The sequence below is a fragment of the Carcharhinus amblyrhynchos genome, chromosome 4 (assembly GCF_965287045.1).
Source record: "Carcharhinus amblyrhynchos chromosome 4, sCarAmb.v2.hapA, whole genome shotgun sequence".
Lineage (NCBI taxonomy): Eukaryota > Metazoa > Chordata > Chondrichthyes > Carcharhiniformes > Carcharhinidae > Carcharhinus > Carcharhinus amblyrhynchos.
This window is the reverse complement of record NC_137327.1, coordinates 17,920,741-17,942,396: the sequence shown is the minus strand read 5'-3', so window position 1 is coordinate 17,942,396 and position 21,656 is coordinate 17,920,741. Positions and strand designations below refer to the sequence as shown.

The 21,656-nt window shown below is 43.7% G+C and overlaps 1 protein-coding gene across 1 annotated transcript in view; it reads left to right on the top strand.

Moving 5' to 3' along the window:
* Positions 1 to 21,656, top strand: part of cdh13 (cadherin 13, H-cadherin (heart)) — a 971,374-nt gene that overhangs the window by 146,668 nt on the left and 803,050 nt on the right. The window lies entirely within an intron of this gene.

Here is a 21,656-nt window from a genome sequence, read left to right as displayed (position 1 = left end):
AGGAAAGCTGTAGCCGTCATCCTTCTGTGAAACAATGGCTCTCGAAAGTGAGGAGTGACAACTCACTGCCCGATGTCAAAAACCTTCCAAATAACAGCTGTGAGGCAGAAGCAATGAAGGCAAACCTTGTGGAAATGAATTATTCATTAATGATGGGGTCTTAGAAACTTGGAGAATAATAAGTTACTGATGTGAGGAGGATTATGGAAGATTGCAGCAGGGCATTGATGGCCTGAAGAAATGGTAAACATCTGGACGTGATGGAGCTCCAAAGAGGCAGGTGGCAGGTTCTGTTCAGTATCGTAAAATGTGATCTCCTAGTCTCAGGAAGGATATTCTTGCTATTGAGGGAGTCCAATGAAGTTTCACCAGACTGATTCCTGGAATGGCAGGACTGACAAACGAAGAGACTGAACTGACTGCGGTACTCACTGCAATTTAGAAGAATGAGAGGGGATCTCAGAGAAACATGTAAAATCCTGATGGGACTGGACAGACTCAATGCAGGAAGGACGCTCCTGGTGTTGGGGAAGTGCAGAACTAGGGATCACAGTCTAGGAATAAGGGGTAAACCATTCAGGACTGAGGTGAGAAAGAACCTCTTCACTCAGAGATTTGCGAACCTGTGGAATTCTCCACCACAGAAAGCTGTTGGGCCCAATTTGTTATGTATGTTCAAGAGGGAGCTGGACGTGACCCTTGTGACTAAAGGGATCAAGAGGCATGGAGAGGAAGCCGGAGTGTGATCAGCTATGATCTTATTGAATGGTAGTGCAGGCTGGAAGGGCGGAATGGCCTACTCCTGCACCTATTTTCTATGTGAAACTATGTTTGGAAAAAAGAACAGATAAAGGGAAGATGCTTCAAATGGTAAGGTTTTAAATGATGTAAAGGAGGAGAGAAATCTGAGTTTGCAAATAAACAGGTCATTAAAAGCTTGCATTTCAAGCAGAAAAGGCTGTAAAATGGCAATCAGTATCATTAATTGTGCATCTAGAGGAATAGAATGTAAAAGCAAAGCAGTAATGTTGAACCCATTTAACACCTTATCCTCACTGCGATTAGAGAATTGAGTACTTTTCTGCTGTGAGTGAGGTTTCATTTTTAGACTGAGTGTGAGCCAGAAAACGTATGTGGGGGTTGGTTTCTCATCCCACCCGCCATGGGAATTGTAGTGGACAAGGGGCAGACCACACAAAGGGTCCATTGACTTCGGGAGGGATTTTCCAGTTTTTGGGTGAGCACGGTTGGAAAATCACGTACATTCTCTAACCAGGCTTTCCTGGGAATGTGCTTCTCTTCATAAAGGATGGCATTAAGAAATGACCCCATTATGTACAGTTTTGGGTACCTAATTATGTGAAGGATGTTTTAAAAACAAAACCTGAAGAAAAGGTGCAATACAGATTCACCAGAGCATTAGTGAAATCTTGTCGAGAGAGAGAGACTTGAGAAGTCACCAAGGTTAGGAGTGACTTGCTGGGAGTGGGTAATTCTAGAAAAAGAATAGAACTATAGAAACCCTACAGTGCAGAAGGAGGCCATTTGGCCCATCGCGCCTGCACCCATAACAATCTCACCTAGGCCCTATCCCCGTAACCCCACATATTTACCTTGCTAATCCCTACATATCGTGGGACACTAAGGGGCAATTTAGTATGACCAAAGCACCTAACCCACACATCTTTGGACCGTGGGTGGAAACTGGAGCAACCAAAGGAAACCCACGCAAGCACAGGGAGAATGTGCAAACTCCACACAGACAGTGACCCAAGCTGGGAACCATGATCATTCGCAAGAACAGCAAGATGATAATAAGAGGGCCTCAAATTTAGGTTGATTTGCAGGAGGAATTAATGGTAATGTTGGAAAGATATAATTTATACAGAGGGTGATTAGAACACTAAAGCAGAATCTGTAAATTATGTTAAAATGAGTGTAATGCCTTTGAGTTCCTTTAAGTTAGAAATAATCACACTTCAGTTTTGAAATGCTGGAGCTCCCGTATTTCTTGTTGCTGTCTATATGGTTCGAGCACTGATACATTGTTAGTTGGCACATAAACAGCAGCAGGTTATATATTCACACAACAATTAATTCCTATTTCTTTACAAGTGATATAAAAATTATAACAGTGACTTAGATGGGTCCTTGAAAAGAATATTGAAGTGTCGAGAGAGTTGGATTATGAGCTCATGCTGAAAATGACCCTTTGCAGGCTTGGTAAATCATTTGGCCTGTCCTTCCGTTTTAGCATATGAAATTAATGTTTTAATAAAATTCTGAGCATACAAAGCCATTTGGTTGATTAGGTTGTTTTGGAAGTCACTGTGGAAGACCGGGAAGGATGGTTGCTGCATGGTTCTGTGCTGAGCTCAGACACTCATGTAGGAGTCGGACAATGCAACGTCTGACACATGACCATCTGTTCAAAATGTTAGTCACAGAAGACTCAACAATGGGGGAGTTCTTCTTCATGATTATTCAGTGACAACCGTGGGAAAAAATACAACTGAAGCAGTAAATAAGGGAAGAAGACTCTTGTAAATCATGTCACGGTCAAATAAACTGTGGCAAGGTTTGTTTTTGGAAGGAAAGGGTGAAAAAAAACTTGCATTTTAAGCAAATGCTACAAATCCTCAAAGTCGATAAACAGTGGGTGGAATCTTGTGCTCTCACCTGTGGCAAGATTGGAAATGAGAAAGACATGTAATTAGGTGGGATGATAGTGTACTGAAACTCTACTGCCCTCCTACCTCTGCTAGAATTAAGTTTAGGGTAGGAAGGCCCACTGTTGTTCGACCCGCCACACTGCCAATGGAGGCCCTGAAGTGGCCAGTTAATGACAGTTTTAAGGACTGGTATTAACCCAACTTCAGGTGGTCCTGTCGCCATGTACGTGGCAGCTGAACCTGTGCAGTCTGCTTGTCACGTTCTGGGGGAGGTATCATGATCAAATCCACAATGCCTGATCGAGGGGGACTGGAGATTGAGAAGCTGGGAGGTGCGAAGAGCCCCTACCCCTGATTTTGCTGCTGACCTCCCTGCACCCCTCTTCCTGCCACTATTGTATTGTGATTGGCTGGCAGCTGTCAGCAGACAAGACCTACGTCCTCAGGATCTTGTTCCCTGGGGACGGCACGCCATTGACCTCGCCACTGCCTGATTGGTTGAAATTTTGGTGGACCTTCTCGGAAGGAGGCAACACAAGCCCCTAGCCGCTTGCAGCCGACAGGCGAGAGCCTGACACACCAAGCTTCTACCCAATGTGACTAAAGATGGAAAGGGAAAACCAGTTTAAAATTAGTTTTGTCTCAAGCAAGTGATCTGAAGTGGGAGGAAAACAATATTTACAGTACTTTATATGAGTTTGATGTCACTCAATAGACTTTACCTCCAGTCAGTCAAATGTACTATATTACTTTATCGATTTTCTCTGAGGATGAATACATCTCGTAGCAAGATCCTGGTGAACAGCAGATACTGTGTTCCACTACGTGAGATTGTAGACCTTTATGAAACGGTTTGCATAACTTGGCTATTTCTCAAGAATCAGATCTAGCGATGCCCGCTTTCTGATTGGCCCAGAAATCTTTTATTCATTCATGGGGCATGAGCAGCCCTGGTCGGCCAGTATTTATTGTCCATCCTTAGTTGCCCAGCAGCAAATGAGAGTCAACCACATTGCTGGGGCTCTGGAGTCACATGTAGGCCAGACCTGGAAAGGATGGCAGATTGCCTTCCCTAAAGGACATCAGTGAAGCAGATGGGTTTTTCCAACAATCAAGAATGGTTTCATGATCATCAATAGATTCTTAATTCTATGTTTTTTATTGAATTCAAATTCTACTATCTGATGTGGCGAGATTCGAATCCGGATCCTCAGAACATTAGCAAGGTTTCTAGATTAATAGTCTAGCAATAATCACATAGGCCATTGTCTCCCCTATCGCTGTAGAAAATGCTCCTGAACATTCTTTGGCTATTTTTGTTTGAACTAGCTTTGGTGTTGTGAGATTGGAACCATTCCATCAAGGTCAGAAAGAAACTACAGACTAAAAAACTTGCGTCAGTGGTAGAACTGTTTACCAGGACCAAACTTGAGTATCAGGGTGTATAACAGTCAACATAGTTTCCGAAGGGGTGAGATCCTTTCTTACCAATCTCTTTGAAGATGTGGACCATAGAAAACCTTCTGTTGTGATATGAGAGACTTCCATTTATGGAGCATCTTTCATGACTTTGGGTCCATTCTAACAATACACTTCATCGAGGTTTATAGCATGGAAGCTGGCCCTTCGGCCCAACTTGTCCATGCCACCCAATTTTAACTACTAAGCTAGTTCCAATTGCCCGCGTTTAGCCCATATCCCTCTATACCCATCTGACTCAAGTAACTGTCTAAATGCTTTTTAAAGGCAAAATTGTACATGCCTCTACTACTGCCTCTAGTAGCTCATTCCAGACATTCACCACCCTCTGTGTGAAAAAATTGTCCTTCTGGGCACTTTTGTATCTCTCCCCTCTCACCTTAAATTTATGCCCTCTATTTTTAGATTCCCCTACCCTTGGGAAAAGATGTTGACTATCTACCTTATCTATGCCCCTCATTATTTTATAGACATTGGTATGATCACCCATAAGTTCCCTGTGCTCCAGGGAAAAAAAGTCCCAGTCTATCCAGCCTCTCCTTATAACTCAAACTATCAAGTCCCGGTAGCATCCTAGTAAATCTTTTCTTCACTCTTTCTAGTTTAATAATATTCTTCCTATAATAGGGTGACCAGAGCTGTGCACAGTATTCCAAGTGTGGCCTTACTAATGTCTTGTACAACTTCAACAAGATGTTCCAACTCCTGTATTCAATGTTCTGACCAATGAAACCAAGCAAGTCCATCTATGACTTCACTTTCAAGGAAATTTGAATCAATATTCCTTGATATCTTTGTTCTATAACTCTCCCCAATGCCTTATTAAATGAATAGATCCTGTCCCGATTTGATCTACCAAAATGCATCACCTTACGTTTATCGAAATTAAACTTCATCTGCTATTCAACGGCCCACTGGCCCAATTGATCAAGTTCCCATTGCAGTACTAGATAAATTTCTTCACTGTCCACTATGCCACCAATCTTGGTGTCATCTGCTAACTTACTAACCATGCCTCCTAAATTCTCACCCAAATCATTAATACAAATAACAGTGGACCCAGCATCGATTGCTAGTCACAGGTCTCTAGTTTGAAAAATGACCCTCTGAAACCACCCTCTGTCTTCTGTCATCAAGTCCATTTTGTATCCAATTGGCTACCTCATTCTGGATCCCATGAGATTTAAAAGTTGATCAGGTACCAGGAATACATCCAAGGATGTTGAAAGAAGTGAAAGTGGAAATTGCAGAGGCAATGGCCATAATTTTTCAGTCTTCTTTAGATTCGGGGTGGTGCCAATGGGATTGGCAGATTGCAAATATTAAATCCTTGTTCAAAAACAGGTGTAAAGATAAGCCCAGCAACTAAAGCCAGTCAGCTTAATGGTGATGAGAAAGCTTTTGGAATTGATAATTTGGGGCAAAATTAATGATCACTTAGGCAAATGTGAGTTAATTAAGGGAAACCAGCATGGATGTTTTAAGGGTACATCTTGTTTGACTAGCAGGAGTCTTTTGAAGAGATAACAAAGAGGGTTGATGAGGGCACTACCGTTGATGTGGTGTCTGACAAATTTACTGGAGTTCTATGAGGATGTGTCTAGGGCAGTGGATAGAGGAGAGCCGGTGGATGTGGTCTTTCTGGATTTTCAGAAGGCGTTTGACAAGGTACCTCACAAGAGGTTATTGCAGAAGGTCAGGGGACATGGAGTTGGGGGTAGGGTGTTAGCGTGGATAGAGGATTGGTTGTCAAATAGGAGGCAGAGAGTCGGGGTCAATGGGTGCTATTCGGATTGGCGGTTGGTGACTAGTGGGGTGCCCCAGGGGTCGGTGCTGGGGCCTCAGCTATTTACCATTTATATAGATGATCTGGAGGAGGGAACCGAGTGCAGGGTGTCGAAATTTGCTGATGACACCAAGATTGGGGGAAAGGCAAATTGTGCGGAGGGTGTGGAGAGTCTGCAGAAGGATCTAGATAGGCTGGGCGAATGGGCCAGGAAATGGCAAATGGAATTTAATGTTGGCAAGTGTGAGGTGGTCCACTTTGGTAGGAAGAATGGTAGGAAGGATTATTACTTACGTGGCGAAAAACTGCAGCAGGCGACGGTGCAGAGGGACCTCGGGGTCCTTGTGCATGAGTCACAAAAACCCAGCTTGCAGGTGCAGCAGGTGGTCAGGAAGGCGAATGGGATGCTGGCCTTCATAGCGAGGGGGATTGAATATAAAAGTAGGGAGGTCTTGCTGCAGCTGTATAGGGCATTGGTGAGGCCGCAGCTGGAGTACTGTGTGCAGTTTTGGGCGCCGCACCTGCGCAAGGATATTTTGGCCCTGGAGGGAGTGCAGAGGAGGTTTACTAGGCTGATACCAGAGTTGAGGGGATTGAGCTATGAGGAGAGGCTGAATAAACTAGGCTTGTACTCGTTAGAGTTTAGAAGAATGAGGGGAGATCTCATTGAGACGTATAAGATGATGAATGGGATGGATAGGATAGAGGTGGAGAGACTCTTCCCGCTCAAAAAAGACAGTAGGACTAGGGGGCACAGCCTCAAGATAAAGGGGAGGTGGTTTAGAACGGAGTTGAGGAGGAACTTCTTCACTCAAAGGGTGGTGAATCTCTGGAATTCTCTGCCCGTTGAAGTGGTGGAGGCTGCCTCGCTAAATATTTTTAAGAAGCGGGTTGATGGGTTCTTGATAAGAGAGGGGATTAAGGGTTATGGGGAGAGGGCGGGAAAGTGGAACTGAGCCACAACAGATCAGCCATGATCTTATTGAATGGCGGGGCAGGCTCGAAGGGCTAGATGGCCTACTCCTGCTCCTATTTCTTATGTTCTTATGTTCTTATGTTCTTATGGACTGCCAAAAGACTTTTGACACGGTGCCGCACAACAGACCTGTGAGTAAAGTTCGAGCTCATGGAATATAAGGGACAGCAACAATACAGATACAAAGTTAACTCAGTGAACAGGGACTAGAGGTAAATGGTTGTTTTTCAGTCTGGAGAAAAATTTATCATGGAATTTCTAAGGTGTTGTGTTCAGATCTGTGTACTTCCTGATATGTAATAACAACGTGGACCTTGGTTGTACAGGGCACAATTAAAAATCTTCAGATACATCACCTAGTATTATGAACTGTAAGAAGGATAGTATTGAACTTCGTAGGGTGTGGACAAGTTGGTGAAATGGGAGAACAAGTGGCTGAGGAAATTTAATGCAGAGAAGTGTGAAGTGATTCATGTTAGTAGGAAAAACATAGAGTTACAATATAAAATAAAGGGTACAATTCTAAAGGGGATGGAAGCAGGAGTGTACGGAACTATGTCTCGTTGTACATAAAGATTGAGAGTGTTGTTAAAGATCATGGAATCCTTTGCTTTATAAATAGGGGCAAAGTGTAGGAAAGCAAGGAAGTTAGTTAAATCTACATAAAAACACTACTTCAGTCTCAAGTGGAGCATTGTGTCCATATCTGGGCACCACACTTTAGGAAGGATGTGAAGGCATTAGAAAGGATGCAGAAATCTTTTATGAGAATGGTTCCAGGGATGAGGGACTTCAATTATAGATTGGAGAAATTCTCCTTTGAGAATAAATGGTCGAAAGGAGATTTGATCAAAATATTGCAAATCATGTGGGATCTGAATAGAATAGATAGAGAGAAACAATAGCCATGGGTGGAGGAATCAAAAACAAGTGAGTAAAGGTTGAAGATCATTTGCAAAAGTAGCAGTTGGATGGGAGGAAAAACCGTTTCCCGCGAAGAGTGTTAGGATCTGGAAAGCACTGGTTGAGAGTATGGTGAAGGCAGGTTCAATCAAGGCTTCCAAAGGGAACAGGATTATTATCTGAAAAGAGAAACAATATATACAGAACAATAAGGAAAAGGCAGTGGAGTGGGACTAGGTGGATTGCTGCTTCGGAGAGCCAGAACAGACACCATGGGCTAAATGGCCACCTTTTGTACTGAGATTTTCCAGTCTTTCCTGTCAAAGTCAACGGAGGTTTGAATGGCTCACCACATTCACCGCAGGGGAACCCACTGTGGTGGGATTGGAAAATCCTGGCCTATGATTTCATGCAGTAGCTCTGCAATGGAGTGTTAGCATAGAACTTATGTTCAAGTCTCTGGCATGGTTCTTGAGTCCTCCTGATTCAGAGTGGTGAGTGCTAACAACTGAGACATGAAAGATTGCTGTATACACTTGAAGCAATGAAAATACATCATCCATAGAAGCCCCAAACAGACATTAACAAAGTTACACAGAGTGTAAAGAATTACTAAATGATCTGCCTCAGAGACTGGTGATGGGCTGTAATGTTTCTCACTTGCATTGATGACCTAGAATGAGAAATGTAGTGTAAATTGATTAGATTTGCATGTGATGAGCTGGGATAAGAGGGGGAAAGTAAATCTGAATTTGAGTAGACAAGTCAAAGATCATCAAATGTGAATAGGTGGGCCACTGGGTGAAATTTAATTTGAGTAAAATAATGCACATCAGAAACCGTGGCATGGGTACCCGAGGAATGATGTTGAGGCTACACTGGAAAAGATCCAAGGGTGCTGGTAGCCTGGAGCTTTATATCACCATTGAGTCATTTTGCACAAATACTGTGTACACTATGGTGGCATGGATGACATTTTGGCACCTTGTGAGTTATTCATGAATAATTAAGGTGAGTTAAAAGATCATTTATTATAGTCACTTTACAATTGGCTGCTTCTCTCTTCTTTTTCACTTAGAAAGTTTGCAGGAAAGGCATGTTTCAAAATGGCATTTTCCTGTAACTTTGTTAGTGAGCAGTCAATATTAATTAAAAGTGAGCTCTCCCCTCCATTCCCGAACCTAGAAAAATGCAGCTGAGTGTTTTAATTTTAATCATTGATTGATTATTTATTATAATATTGAATGAGTAACTGTGTTTTCCCAGGGATTTGAGGTTATTGATTCTAAATGTTTAGCATGTTTTCGCCACTAATGCTTTTGATTCCACAGAAAAGGTCAGACCACTTCTGCAGTCCTTCACTGGAACACAAAGGAGGCACACAGCCTGTCAGGATGAGAAATATTCTGTGTTATCTTGTTTTTGCAGCAGTCGTTTCTGCCACATTGCGCCTGTTTCGGAAGGCTCATTTTCATTATGCAGCGTATTGCTAAATAAAAGGCAGAATACCAACAAACGTGCTGTTCATTTTCCAGTACATGCCTGCTGTTGCTGCCCTCAGTACCTTTCTCCAATGCGATGTTTCACTTTCTCCATTAATGCCCCGTGAATATTTTTCCCCACAGCTTTTTTGTCCACACATTCGCTTCGGTAAGTTCCAGTGCCACGTAAACACGCTGTTTTACTGAGTGATCACCATTGTCGTGCAGACTTCTGAGAGCTCTGCAATGCAAATTGGGATCATTTCACTGCTTTCAAAAAACCCCAATGCTGAGGTCTTCATTATATTTGAAAAAAACATTCAGAATCGTTATTTGTGGGCCATTGAGGGAAAACTAGGAGATGCGATGGGCTGGTGGCATAATCGCTAGACTATTGATCCAGTAACTCATCTAATGTTCTGGGGATCTGGGTTCAAATCCCACCTTGGCTGTTGGTGGAATTTGAAATCAATAAAAAATGTCTGGAATTAAGACCACAAAACCATTGTCGATTGTCGGAACAACCCATCTGGTTCACTAATGTTCTTTAGGGAAGGAAATCTGCCATCCTTGCCTGGTCTGACCTACATGTGACTCCAGGGCCACAGCATTGTGGGTTGACTCTCAAGTGCCTTTGGGCAACTAGGGGTGGGCAATAGACACTGGTCAGCCAGCGACGCCGATTTCCCACCAATGAATAAAAAAACCCATTTCAGATCTCAGAGCCTTCAGCAAAGCGATGGCCTGAGTTAGTTCACACACCAGAAGGCAGTAAATGAAATGAAATTATCTGACCAGTGTATGTACTACCTTCTGAGTACTGTTTAAAGCCACAGGGGGTTTGAATCAAATGCTTTGTCTGATCATAAAACTCTTCTTTCACAACTTTGAACAACATCCAGCTCTACATCAGTAACCTCAACATGGACAGCACTGCGGCACAGTGATTAGCATTGCTGCCTCACAACGCAAGGGACCCAGGTTCGATTCCAGCCTCGGGTGACTGTCAGTGTGGAGTTTGCTCTCCCCCACCCCATCCCCCCATGCCTTTGAGGGTTTCCTCCAGATGTTTCAGTTTCCTCCCATGGTCCAAAGATGTGTGGGTTAGGAAGATTGGTTGTGATTAATTGCTCCTTCATATCAGGGATATTAGCAGGATAAATACGTGGGATTACACGGATAGGGCCTGGGTGGGATTTTAGTTGGTGCAGGCTTGATGGGCTGAATGGTCTGTTAGTGCAGTGTAGAAATTCTATTTTGTGAAATTATTTCTCAAATGAATCACATGACAAACATGATGATGACAAAATTCCAAATTTCAGTCGATGACATATGAACAAAAATCTGTTTGCACATTGGCTGTAATACAGATCCTGATTCATGCAGAAATCTTGAAGTCAGGACAAAGCCCTTCAGCACTTGCCAGATCACCCCCTGTGGACTTCAGCAACTTTAAGGATCTTTTGATGCAACGGTTAGTAGAAACTGATCAGCAGCTCACTAGAAAACTGTTGATGCCTTTCCAGCACTGGTGGTGTTCCAGCCTGCTACTGAGTGCGTGCTCAGCAGTGCGTGATAAAGGGATGTAAATAAGTGGAATGCTGAGCTCCAAAATTGCAGTGCTGACATCAAATGAGTGTTACATTCTGATTTATAAGCATCCTTGCAACAGATGATCCCTATGAGAGCTTGATGACTGTGTGCTATCTGAAACAATTTGAACCAGAAATGCATGTGCATACAGACACCATTTTGGACCTCTAACAGCACTTGTAGTACTCGCAAAAAAACAGGCATCATGGATTAGGGACACATTGTGCCCATGGCACAAATTAGTAATGAGGTACTTGAATTTCAATGACAGTATGATACTATGTGTGTGGACCATATGTCCCAAAAGCTGGCAGATCATGTCAAACAGTGTGTCCCTTCCACTCTTTGGGTACAGTCTACACCTTGCCTGTTGCAATCAACCCGTGCTTGCAAAACTCAACCCAGTGTCCAACATTATATGTAATTCTGTGATTGGACAACATTAGCTAAATAATCCTCAATGCATTAAGAATTATGCTGACAACAGATTTAAAATTGTCAGTAAGGCTTGCAGCGTGGCACATTGGCATGTACTGGAAGCTACATATATTAATACACAGGTCCCTGTTCTTTGCAGACAGAAAGAACGTGTACACACTTTGTGCCTATTTCAGCTAAACAAAATAAGTGATAAGCTGGTTCATTCCTCAGGACAGTAGCTTGACTAATCAGAGTCAAGTTATGTGGTTTAAATTTTGAATAATGCTTGGCAGATGACTGTCAGTCACTATCAATTGGTGCACTCTCGATGGAAATGCCTCTACCAAACAGAGAGCACTTGACAACCAATCAACACTCTCTTCTCGTACAGAACAGATGTGTTGTTTTCCCTTATATTGGTGTTCTTGTGAATTGTCCTGATGAGTGCAAGATGAAAAACTTTGACTAAATGTCTCTCTTTTTTCAGCAGTAAAGTTCTGTACTGCTAAACGACTGTTTGTACATTCTAAGATGACTTCAGCCATATTCAGTCATTAATTCAGATAGTCAGTACATTGACATTATCATATATATTACATTGGAATCAGGTTTTTTTGGTTCATTTTAATAATCTTCCCTTCTCTTATTTGAATTTGTGAATCTTCTCTCGTTATATTGTCTCTTCAATTTAGGACAGTAATTGTATAACTTGCTCACTCAGAGTGCATTGAAAATGGCTGCAGGTGTTCCAGCTTTCGGAGTCTTTTGGACTCAAAGTCTTGCTGGCATTCTGTACTGGGTTCGTGGCTGGACTTCCCCACTGCCGTTTTACCTCCATGAATAACCAGCTGCTTTTTGGAAGGTTAGCTCCAGCAGGTGGTATGACAGCAGGTGAGGCAGCTGCTGTCACTTTAGCTTGGAGCATGCTCAGCCAGCGAACTGAATGCCATGCTCGCTAAAGCCCAGTTCCATTGCCTGTGAATTGCTAGCTGTGCCTGTTGGGTGTTGTCTGAAATTAAAAAAAAGAAAATATTATTGTGCATTCTGAGTTTTTTCCCTCAGGCTCTTTTAAACTCACATGTTAATAGAACTTGCTAGAATGTTCCTTTTTGGAGCACGCCATATTGTGTGGATTATGAAAGTGACAGGCATATAATTTGCTTGAGTTTTGGGTGAATTAATAGTGGGTTCAGAGCAGCTATAAACATGGACATCACAGTGGAATGCACCATGGTTAGTATAGGTCAAGACTTCTTAATCTCCTCTTAAATAACAGAGAAATTAAAATTCAGTAAAAAATATTTGTAATTAAAAATCTACTGATGACCCTGAAGCCATTGTTGATTGTTGGAAAAATCCATCTGGTTCATGAAATCCTTTTAGGAAGGGAATCTGCAGCCTTACCTGGTCTGGCCTACATGTGACACCATAAGACTCAAAGACCTAGGAGTAGAATTAGGCCTTTCAGCCCATCGAATCTGCTCCACCATTCAATCATGGCTGATACTTTTCTCATTCCCATTCTCCTGCCTTTTCCCCACAACCCCTGATCCCCTTATTAACCAAGAAACTCCAGAGAGACAGCAATGTGGTTGACTCTCAACTGTCCTCTGAAATGGCTGAGCAGGCCATTTAGTTCAAGGACAACGAGGGATAGGCCATAAATGATGGCCAGCCAACGACGACCATGTCCCAGGAATGAATTTAAAAAAAAATCCCTGGAGAGTGATGTCTTTTTTTTCTCATTCTGTTTGGCTATACATTTGTTTCTTTATTTGTGGTTGTTTCAGAAAAAATATCTTCAGCCACAATGTCAGTTGTTGTCATCCCACTTGTAGTGCAGGTAACTGATAAATCATTCTTCTTTGTACCTATACAAGCAGCATGGTATCCTTCCCTAGAAATTTTGATCAGAACTGTGTACACAGCCACTAACATAACAGGTTGGATCGATATAGCGTACAATCATTTGCTTTCTATTTCATAGACTATGCAACAAATGATCATATTTGTCTTATTTAACGCTTCCTTGCACTACTCGTGGCTTTTAGTCATTCAAGCTGTTGGTATTTCTAGTTTATTTTAGTCTCATTACTCTGCACTTATTGACTCTAAATTTCATTTGTCATGTCCCAGCCAGGCATAGGTTTTCTCCGGGTGCTCCGGTTTCCTCCCACAGTCCAAAGATGTGCGGGTTAGGTTGATTGGCCGTGCTAAATTAACTCCAGTATCAGGATTAGCAGGGTAAATATGAGGGATTATGGAAATAGGGTCTAGGGAGCTATGCTTGGTGCAGAAATGATGGGCCAAATGGCCTCCTCTGCACTGTAGGGATTTTATGACTCTATAAAGTCACCTAGACCCTGCTGCACTTATAATAGAATCCTACAGTGCAGAAGGAGATGATTTAGCCCATCGAGTCTGCACTGACCACAACCCACCCAGGCCCTATCCCCAGATTGCATTTACCCTAGCTAGTCCCTCTGACACTAAGGGGCAATATAACATGTCAATCCACCTAACCCAACATTTTTGGATTATGGGAGGAAACCGGAGCACCCAGAAGAAACCCACACAGACATGGGGAGAATGTGAAAAATCCACACAGACGGTGGCTCAAACTGGAAATCGAACGCGGGTCCCTGGCGCTGCGAGGCAGCAGTGCTACTGTGCCGCCCCTCCTTAAACGTGTTGTTGCCTCCCAAATCCGACCCTATCTTCCCCAGAGTTCCATGTTTGAATCCCTCCACCGTAATAAAGCAACTCAAATCAATTGATTGTTTGCAACTCTCCCATCCCGATGGGGGATTGGCAAAGGTTGACAATTCGAGTGTACTCACAACTCTGAATCATTGATAGACAAGGTGAATAGCAAAGATCCACATCCAGCCTTTGTCCCACGATCGGCATTGTAAAATCCAGTTTGGTGCATGTCCACCCCCTGCCTCCTTTGATGCAGCCAGTTGTGAGGATAGGGCTTTGATGGAAGAATATAAAAAGTACTAATCGCAAGCGAAGGCAGGAACCAGCTGCAGTGTCTGTTCTTTGTTCCTCGCGCTGCCAAGTAAGTAATTATGTAGCTGATTCCAGTTTGTTTGCTGTAATAGCTCCGTGAGTGTAATAGGCAAGTCCCAAGAAGCCATTATAACAAACAAACTGGAATCAGCTACACAATTACTTGGCATCATGAAAAAATGCAGGCACTCAAAGAAAACTCATGGCACATGCTGTTTAAATCTGGAGTACTTCCTCAAGTGCTGCTATTCTAATTGGAACTGGAAATATACATTTGTACCAAAATGTTTGGGAGTATTTGTAAGGAGTTAACTTAATAAAGCCCACTCTGGTAAAAAGTTTCAATTTTTGAAACTTGTTCCCATCAAAATTGAAGAACAAATTATACAAAACGTTGAATTCTAAAGTAACATCTGCAACCTCTGTCACCAAAATTGATCAATAGATGTGTTCTTAATGCAGCAAAATCGACTTGCCATTTTACAATGTGGATTGCTAGAAGTTATATTTAATAAGGTGCTGGTTCAGCACTGCCAAATAATGTCAATTAGCCAGGTTTTAATGCAAATGTATTAATGATACGACACTAATTTGTGGTCAGTAATATCTTGAGCTCCAGTTTGTCCAGTCTTTATTCTTCAAATTTAAAGTAAAAATGAAAACCAAATGGCAGCAATAAACGCGGTAATCTTTAGATTAATCTGCTCACGACAATTTTTTTTATTCATTCGTGGGACATGGACATTATTTATTTACTTATTAGTCACAAGTAGGGCTTATATTAACACTGCAACAAAGTTACTGTGAAATTCCCCTAGTCACCAAATGCTGGCGCTTGTTCAGGGTCAATGTACCTCACCAGCATGTCTTTGGAGTGTGGGAGGAAACCGGACCACCCGGAGGAAATCAACGCAGACACGGGGAGAACGTGCAGACTCCACACAGACAGTGACACAAGCCAGGAATTGAACTCGGGTCCCTGGTGCTGTGAGGCAGCAGTGCTAACCACTATGCCACCGTACCACCCACATCGCTGCCTGGCCAGCATTTATTGCCCAACTCTACTTGCCCTTGGGTAGGCCATGTCAGACAGCAGTCAACCACATTGCTGTGGAGTCACATGTAGGCTGGCCAGGAAAGGATGGCAGATTTCCCTCCCCTAAAAGTCATTCGTGAACCAGATGTGTTTTTCCGACAATCGACAACAGTTTCATGGTCGTCAGTAGATTCTTAATTCCTGATATATTTTATTGAATTTAATTGCCACCATCTGCTGTGGCAGGATTCGAATTCAGGTCCAGAGAACAGTCTAAATAATCTAGCGATAATATGACTAGGTCAGCGCCTCCACAGTGTAGGCTGAAAACTGGACAATCATGTCACCTATTTGTATTGGGTCATTTTCATACTCTTCATAGTTCTGTACTGAAACAGGGAAAAAGATAGAGAGTCCGACTGTACCATCACATTGTGCCCATTGTTGGGTGCAAAATCTTGCTAATGTCGGGCATGGGGTAAGTAGCACAATCCGCACCTGCCTCCGCGCCTGTTCCCCCTTTACCAAGGCCTGAAAATGGCCGCAATCAGGACCACGCCCGAAATGCATTTGCATGCATTTAAATTGACTTAATGGGCTGCACGCCCAACTTCACCAGCACTTTCCCCTCTACCACCGTGTTCACCCATCCAGAATCGGCACCAAACAGACGTTCTCCATATAGTCTGGTGCCGGCGCTCCATCAGTGGGGATTAGTGAGGAGTTAAGTGCCGAGCGTCCGATGGCTCTGTGCTTGAGATCGGTGAGGGAGGGTGAGGGGAGGAACGGTTGAGATTGGAGGGGGGAAATGGGGGTTAGCTGCCACTCTGCTTGAGATGGGTGGGGGGGAGGAAAGGTGAGTCTGCTGCCACCCTACCAGTGATTAATGGGGGGTGGGGATCGGGGGGGGGGGTGATGGGGGGTCCGCTGCCACTCTGCCTCAGATCGAAGAGAAGGGCCATGATTGGAATGGGTGGCGGGGGATTGGGGGGATAAGGGGAGTCAGTAATATTGTGGAGGTGGTACGATGTCTGTGGGGGCTGGGAGAGGCATTATTCAGCCCAGGAGGGATGTTGCTGGGGAGCTGCATTCTGTCATTTCTGTCAAGGTGCCGATTGGAGCTGCAACATTTCGGGTGAGTTAAGCTCCACCCACAGGCTTGTGCAGCGTGATTCAGACTCGATGATATATTTTCAGGCAGCGTGCGTATGAGGGCATCGGAGAACGGGTCTAAAAGTCGATCTGGAACACTCCCAGTTTCAAGTCCATCCAGCACTTCGAATCAAAAGAGGGCCCAGAGATGAATATCTGCATTGTATCAGCTTTTTTAGGTTATGTGGTTTGGGATTTGTGGTCACAGATTGCCCGTTATAAAATAATATGCGGTAGTTGTAGTTTGGTGATTTATATTTTATGTCTTATACTTTCATTGCTATGTTGGCAGAAATTCTTCTTCTTATGACCGCTTATTCTAATATTTTTATTACACTTGCAGTTATTATAAACTCCATAACTTGTTTCAATAGGTAACTAAAATATGTAATATCATCCTGTAGCTCCCTTTGTTCCAGATACTACACTTGCACTGAAGAATCTACTAAAATTAGCAAACATTTGATTGAAACTAAAAAAAAAACCTCCCTTTGTTTCTCCTGACATTAAGAACATAAGAACATAAGAAATAGGAGCAGAAGTAGGCCATCTAGCCCTTCGAGCCTGCCCCGCCATTCAATAAGATCATGGCTGATCAGTTCCACTTTCCCGCTTTCTCCCCATAACCCTTAATTCCCCTGTCTATCAAAAACCTATCCACCCGTGACTTAAATATATTTGGCGAGGTAGCTTCCACCACTTCAATGGACAGAGAATTCCAGAGATTCACCACCCTTTGAATGAAGAAGTTCCTCCTCAACTCTGATCTAAACTGCATCCCCCCCCACTTATCTTGAGGCTGTGCCCTCTAGTCCTGCTATCCTTTCTAAGCTGGAGGAATCTCTCCACCTCTACCCTATCCATCCCCTTCATTATCTTATATGTCTCTATAAGATCCCCCCTCAGCCTTCTAAACTCCAACGAGTACAGACCTAGTCTATTTAGTCTCTCTTCATAGTCCAACCCCCTCATCTCCAGTATCAGCCTAGTGAAACTCCTCTGCACTCCCTCCGAGACCAAAACTGCACACAGTACTCCAGCTGTGGCCTCACCAGTACCCTGTACAGTTGCAACAAGACCTCCTACTTTTATATTCTATCCCCTTACTATAAAGGCCAACATTCCATTCGCATGACAGGGACATGTTCTCCTTTGCACTTCCTGAAGTCAATGACAATCTCCTTCATTTTGTTGACACTGAGGGAAAGATTATTATTGCCGCACCCGTTCACCAGATTCTCTATCTCATTCCTGTACTCTTGTTGTTTGAGATCTGACCCACTACAGTGGTGTCGTTAACATTTGTGGTTGCTTAATAGGTAAAGTTCCTATGGCACCAATTACACTTCAGTACTTCATTAGAGTAATCATTATCCTAATTCAGGGTTTCCCAGACTTTCTAAGCTATGAATTTCATACCAACCTCCCAAGAGCATTGGGGAACTGCAAGCAGTCTCATGATGTTGACAGCTGCTTTTTAGCGACAGAATAGGGATGAACACAGAGACCAAACATAAACCAGTCTTTTCCAGCTTTACCTATGCATGCATTAGGAGTAAGGAAGAGGCCCACAGTCACAAATACGTTCACCAGCTACATGGTCTCCTCACACTGACCCTTGGCCAAGCCACCCTTCCTTAACATTAACCGCAGGATATAGTGCCCACTTTAGGAATGGGTAATGGAAAACTCACATAGAACATAGAACATTACAGCGCAGAACAGGCCCTTCAGCCCACGATGTTGTGCCGACCAGTTACAAAACAATGACCCTCTAACCTAAACCAATCCCTTCTCGTCCATAAACCTATCCACGGATCTCTTAAACGCCCCCAAACTAGGCGCATTTACAACTGCAGCAGGCAGGGCATTCCAATCCCTCACCACCCTCTGGGTAAAGAACCTACCCCTGACATCTGTCCTATAACTATCACCCCTTAATTTAAAGCCATGCCCCCTCGTGCTAGCTTTCTCCATCAGAGGAAAAAGGCTATTACTATCCACCCTATCTAAACCTCTAATCATCTTATATGTTTCAATAAGATCCCCTCTTAGCCGCCTTCTTTCCAGTGAAAACAACCCCAAATCCCTCAGCCTCTCCTCATAGGACCTCCCCTCCATACCAGGCAACATCCTGGTAAACCTCCTCTGCACCCTCTCCAAAGCCTCCACATCCTTCCTGTAATGTGGGGACCAGAACTGCACACAGTACTCCAAGTGCGGCCGCACCAGAGTTGTGTACAGTTGCAACATGACGCTGCGACTCCGAAATTCAATCCCCCTACCAATAAACGCCAAGACACCGTATGCTTTCTTAACAACCTTATCTACTTGACTCCCAACTTTCAGGGATCTATGTACACATACACCTAGATCCCTTTGCTCATCCACACTATTCAAAGTCCTCCCGTTAGCCCTATACTCGACACATCTGTTATTCCTACCAAAGTGAATTACCTCACACTTCTCCGCATTAAACTCCATCCGCCACCTCTCGGCCCAGCTCTGCAACCTGTCTAAGTCTTCCTGCAAACTATGACACCCTTCATCACTATCTACCACACCTCCGACTTTGGTGTCATCAGCAAACTTACTAATCCACCCAACTATACCCTCATCCAGATCATTAATAAAAATTACAAACAGCAGTGGCCCCAAAACAGATCCCTGAGGCACACCACTCGAAACCGAACTCCATGATGAATATTTACCATCAGCCACCACCTTCTGTCTCCTATCCGCTAGCCAATTCCTGATCCAATTCCCTAGATCACCCCCAATCCCATACATCTGCATTTTCTGCAGAAGCCTACCATGGTGAACCTTATCAAACGCCTTACTAAAATCCATATACACCACGTCCACTGCCTTACCCCCATCCACCTCTTTGGTCACTTTCTCAAAAAACTCAATAAGGTTAGTAAGGCACAACCTACCCGCCACAAAACCATGCTGACTATCTCCAATCAATTCTTTACTCTCCAAATAACTATAAATCCTATCCCGAATAATTTTTTCTAAAACCTTGCCCACATCAGAAGTGAGACTCACCGGTCTATAATTCCCGGGGAAGTCTCTGTTCCCCTTCTTAAACAATGGGACAACATTCGCTAACCTCCAATCTTCCGGTACTATACCAGAGGCCAACGACGACCTGAAGATCAGAGCCAGAGGCTCTGCAATCACTTCTCTTGCCTCCCAGAGAATCCTGGGGTAAATCCCATCCGGACCAGGGGACTTATCTATTTTCAGACCCTCCAGAATATCTAGCACATCCTCCTTATCAACTGCAACACTGTCAATTCTACTCCCCTGCAATCCAGTGTCCTCCTCAGCTATATCCATGTCCCCTTGCGTGAACACCGAAGAGAAATATTGGTTCAATGCCTCTCCAATCTCCTCCGGTTCCACACATAACTTCCCTCTGCTGTCTATAACTGGCCCTAATCTTGCCCTAACCAACCTTCTGTTCTTAACATACCTATAGAACGCCTTAGGATTCTCCTTAATCCTATCAGCCAAAGTCTTCTCATGTCCTCTTTTAGCCCTTCTTAGCTCACTCTTCAACTCCCTCCTAGCCAATCTAAAGTTTTCTAGTGCACTACCCGAGCCCTCACGTCTCATCCGAACATAAGCCTCCTTTTTCCTCTTAACCAACGAAAAAACTTTTTTGGTGCACCACGGTTCCCTAGCCCTACCAATTCCTCCTTGCCTGACAGGGACATACCTATCACAGACTCGCAGTAGCTGCTCCTTGAAAAAACTCCACATTTCAGACGTTCCCAGTCCCTGTAATCTCCTAGTCCAACCTATGCTTCCTAATTCTCTCCTAATAGCCTCACAATTACCCTTCCCCCAGCTAAAACCACTAGCCCGAGGTTCATTCCTATCCCTTTCCATCACTAAGGTGAACGTAACCGAATTGTCTTACCCTTTGTCATCACGTCTTACCCTTTGTCATTTTTAATGGGATGAATGTTGCTGTAAAGCTGATAAGCAGATGGACACACATAAGTCTCTCTCCCATACACAAATACACTCTCTCGCACTCTCACTAGCACTCTGTCTGTCTCTCTCACTCGTGCTCACGCTCTCGCATTCTCACTTTCACTCTCACACACGCTTTCACTCACATACGCTCTCTCACGCACACACTCTGAGATACTCACACTTTGCCACACTCACACTTTGCCACTCTCACACTTTGTCACACACACTCTGTCACACTCACACTCTGTCACACTCACACTTACTCACACACTCTCTCACACACACACTCAAATTCTCTCACATTCTCTCACACTCAGATATATACACACTTCTCTCCCTCACTCCTCTCGCTCACTCACCCAGCCCTCTCCGGCACTTGCCCCTCTATCTTATGAGGAGAGTTTGGACAGGTTGGGCCTGTGTTCGTTAAAGTTTAGAAGATTGAGACCTTATTGAAATCCATGTGAACTTGAGGTGACTTGTGAAGGTGTATTTTGAAGGAATGTCTCCCCTTGTTAGAAGATTAGAACCAAAGTATGCAGTTTCAAAATATGCAGTCTCTCATTTAAAATGGCAATGAGAAGAATGTTTTTCTCTCAAGAGGATCGTGGCTCTTTCTTTCTCAGTTGACAGTGAAGGCAGACTCCTTAAATATTTTTAAGGCAGAGGTAGATAGACTCTTGATTAACAAGAGTCAATGGTTATCAGAGGTAGGTGTGGAAAGTGGAGTTCATTGAATCCCTACAGTGTAGGAGGCGGCCATTCGGCTCATTGAGTCTGCACTGACCACAATCCCAACCAGGCCCTACTCCTGTAACTTCACTTGTTTACCCTGCGAATCCTCCTGTTAATTTAGCATGGCCAATCACTCCTATCTGCACATCTTTGGACTGTGAGAGGAAGCCAGAGCACACAGAGGAAATCCACACAGACACAGGGAGAATGTGCAAACTCCACACAGACAGTGATCCAAACCAGGAATTGAACCAGGGTTCCTGGTACTGTGAGGCAGCAGTGCTAACCACTGTGCCACCGTGCTGTCCACTGTGGAGTTGGAACGACAATCAGATCAGCCATGGTCTTATTAAATGATGGAGCCACTTCAAGGGGCCGACTGGCCTAATCTTCCTAGTTCATAACTTTGTATGTTTTC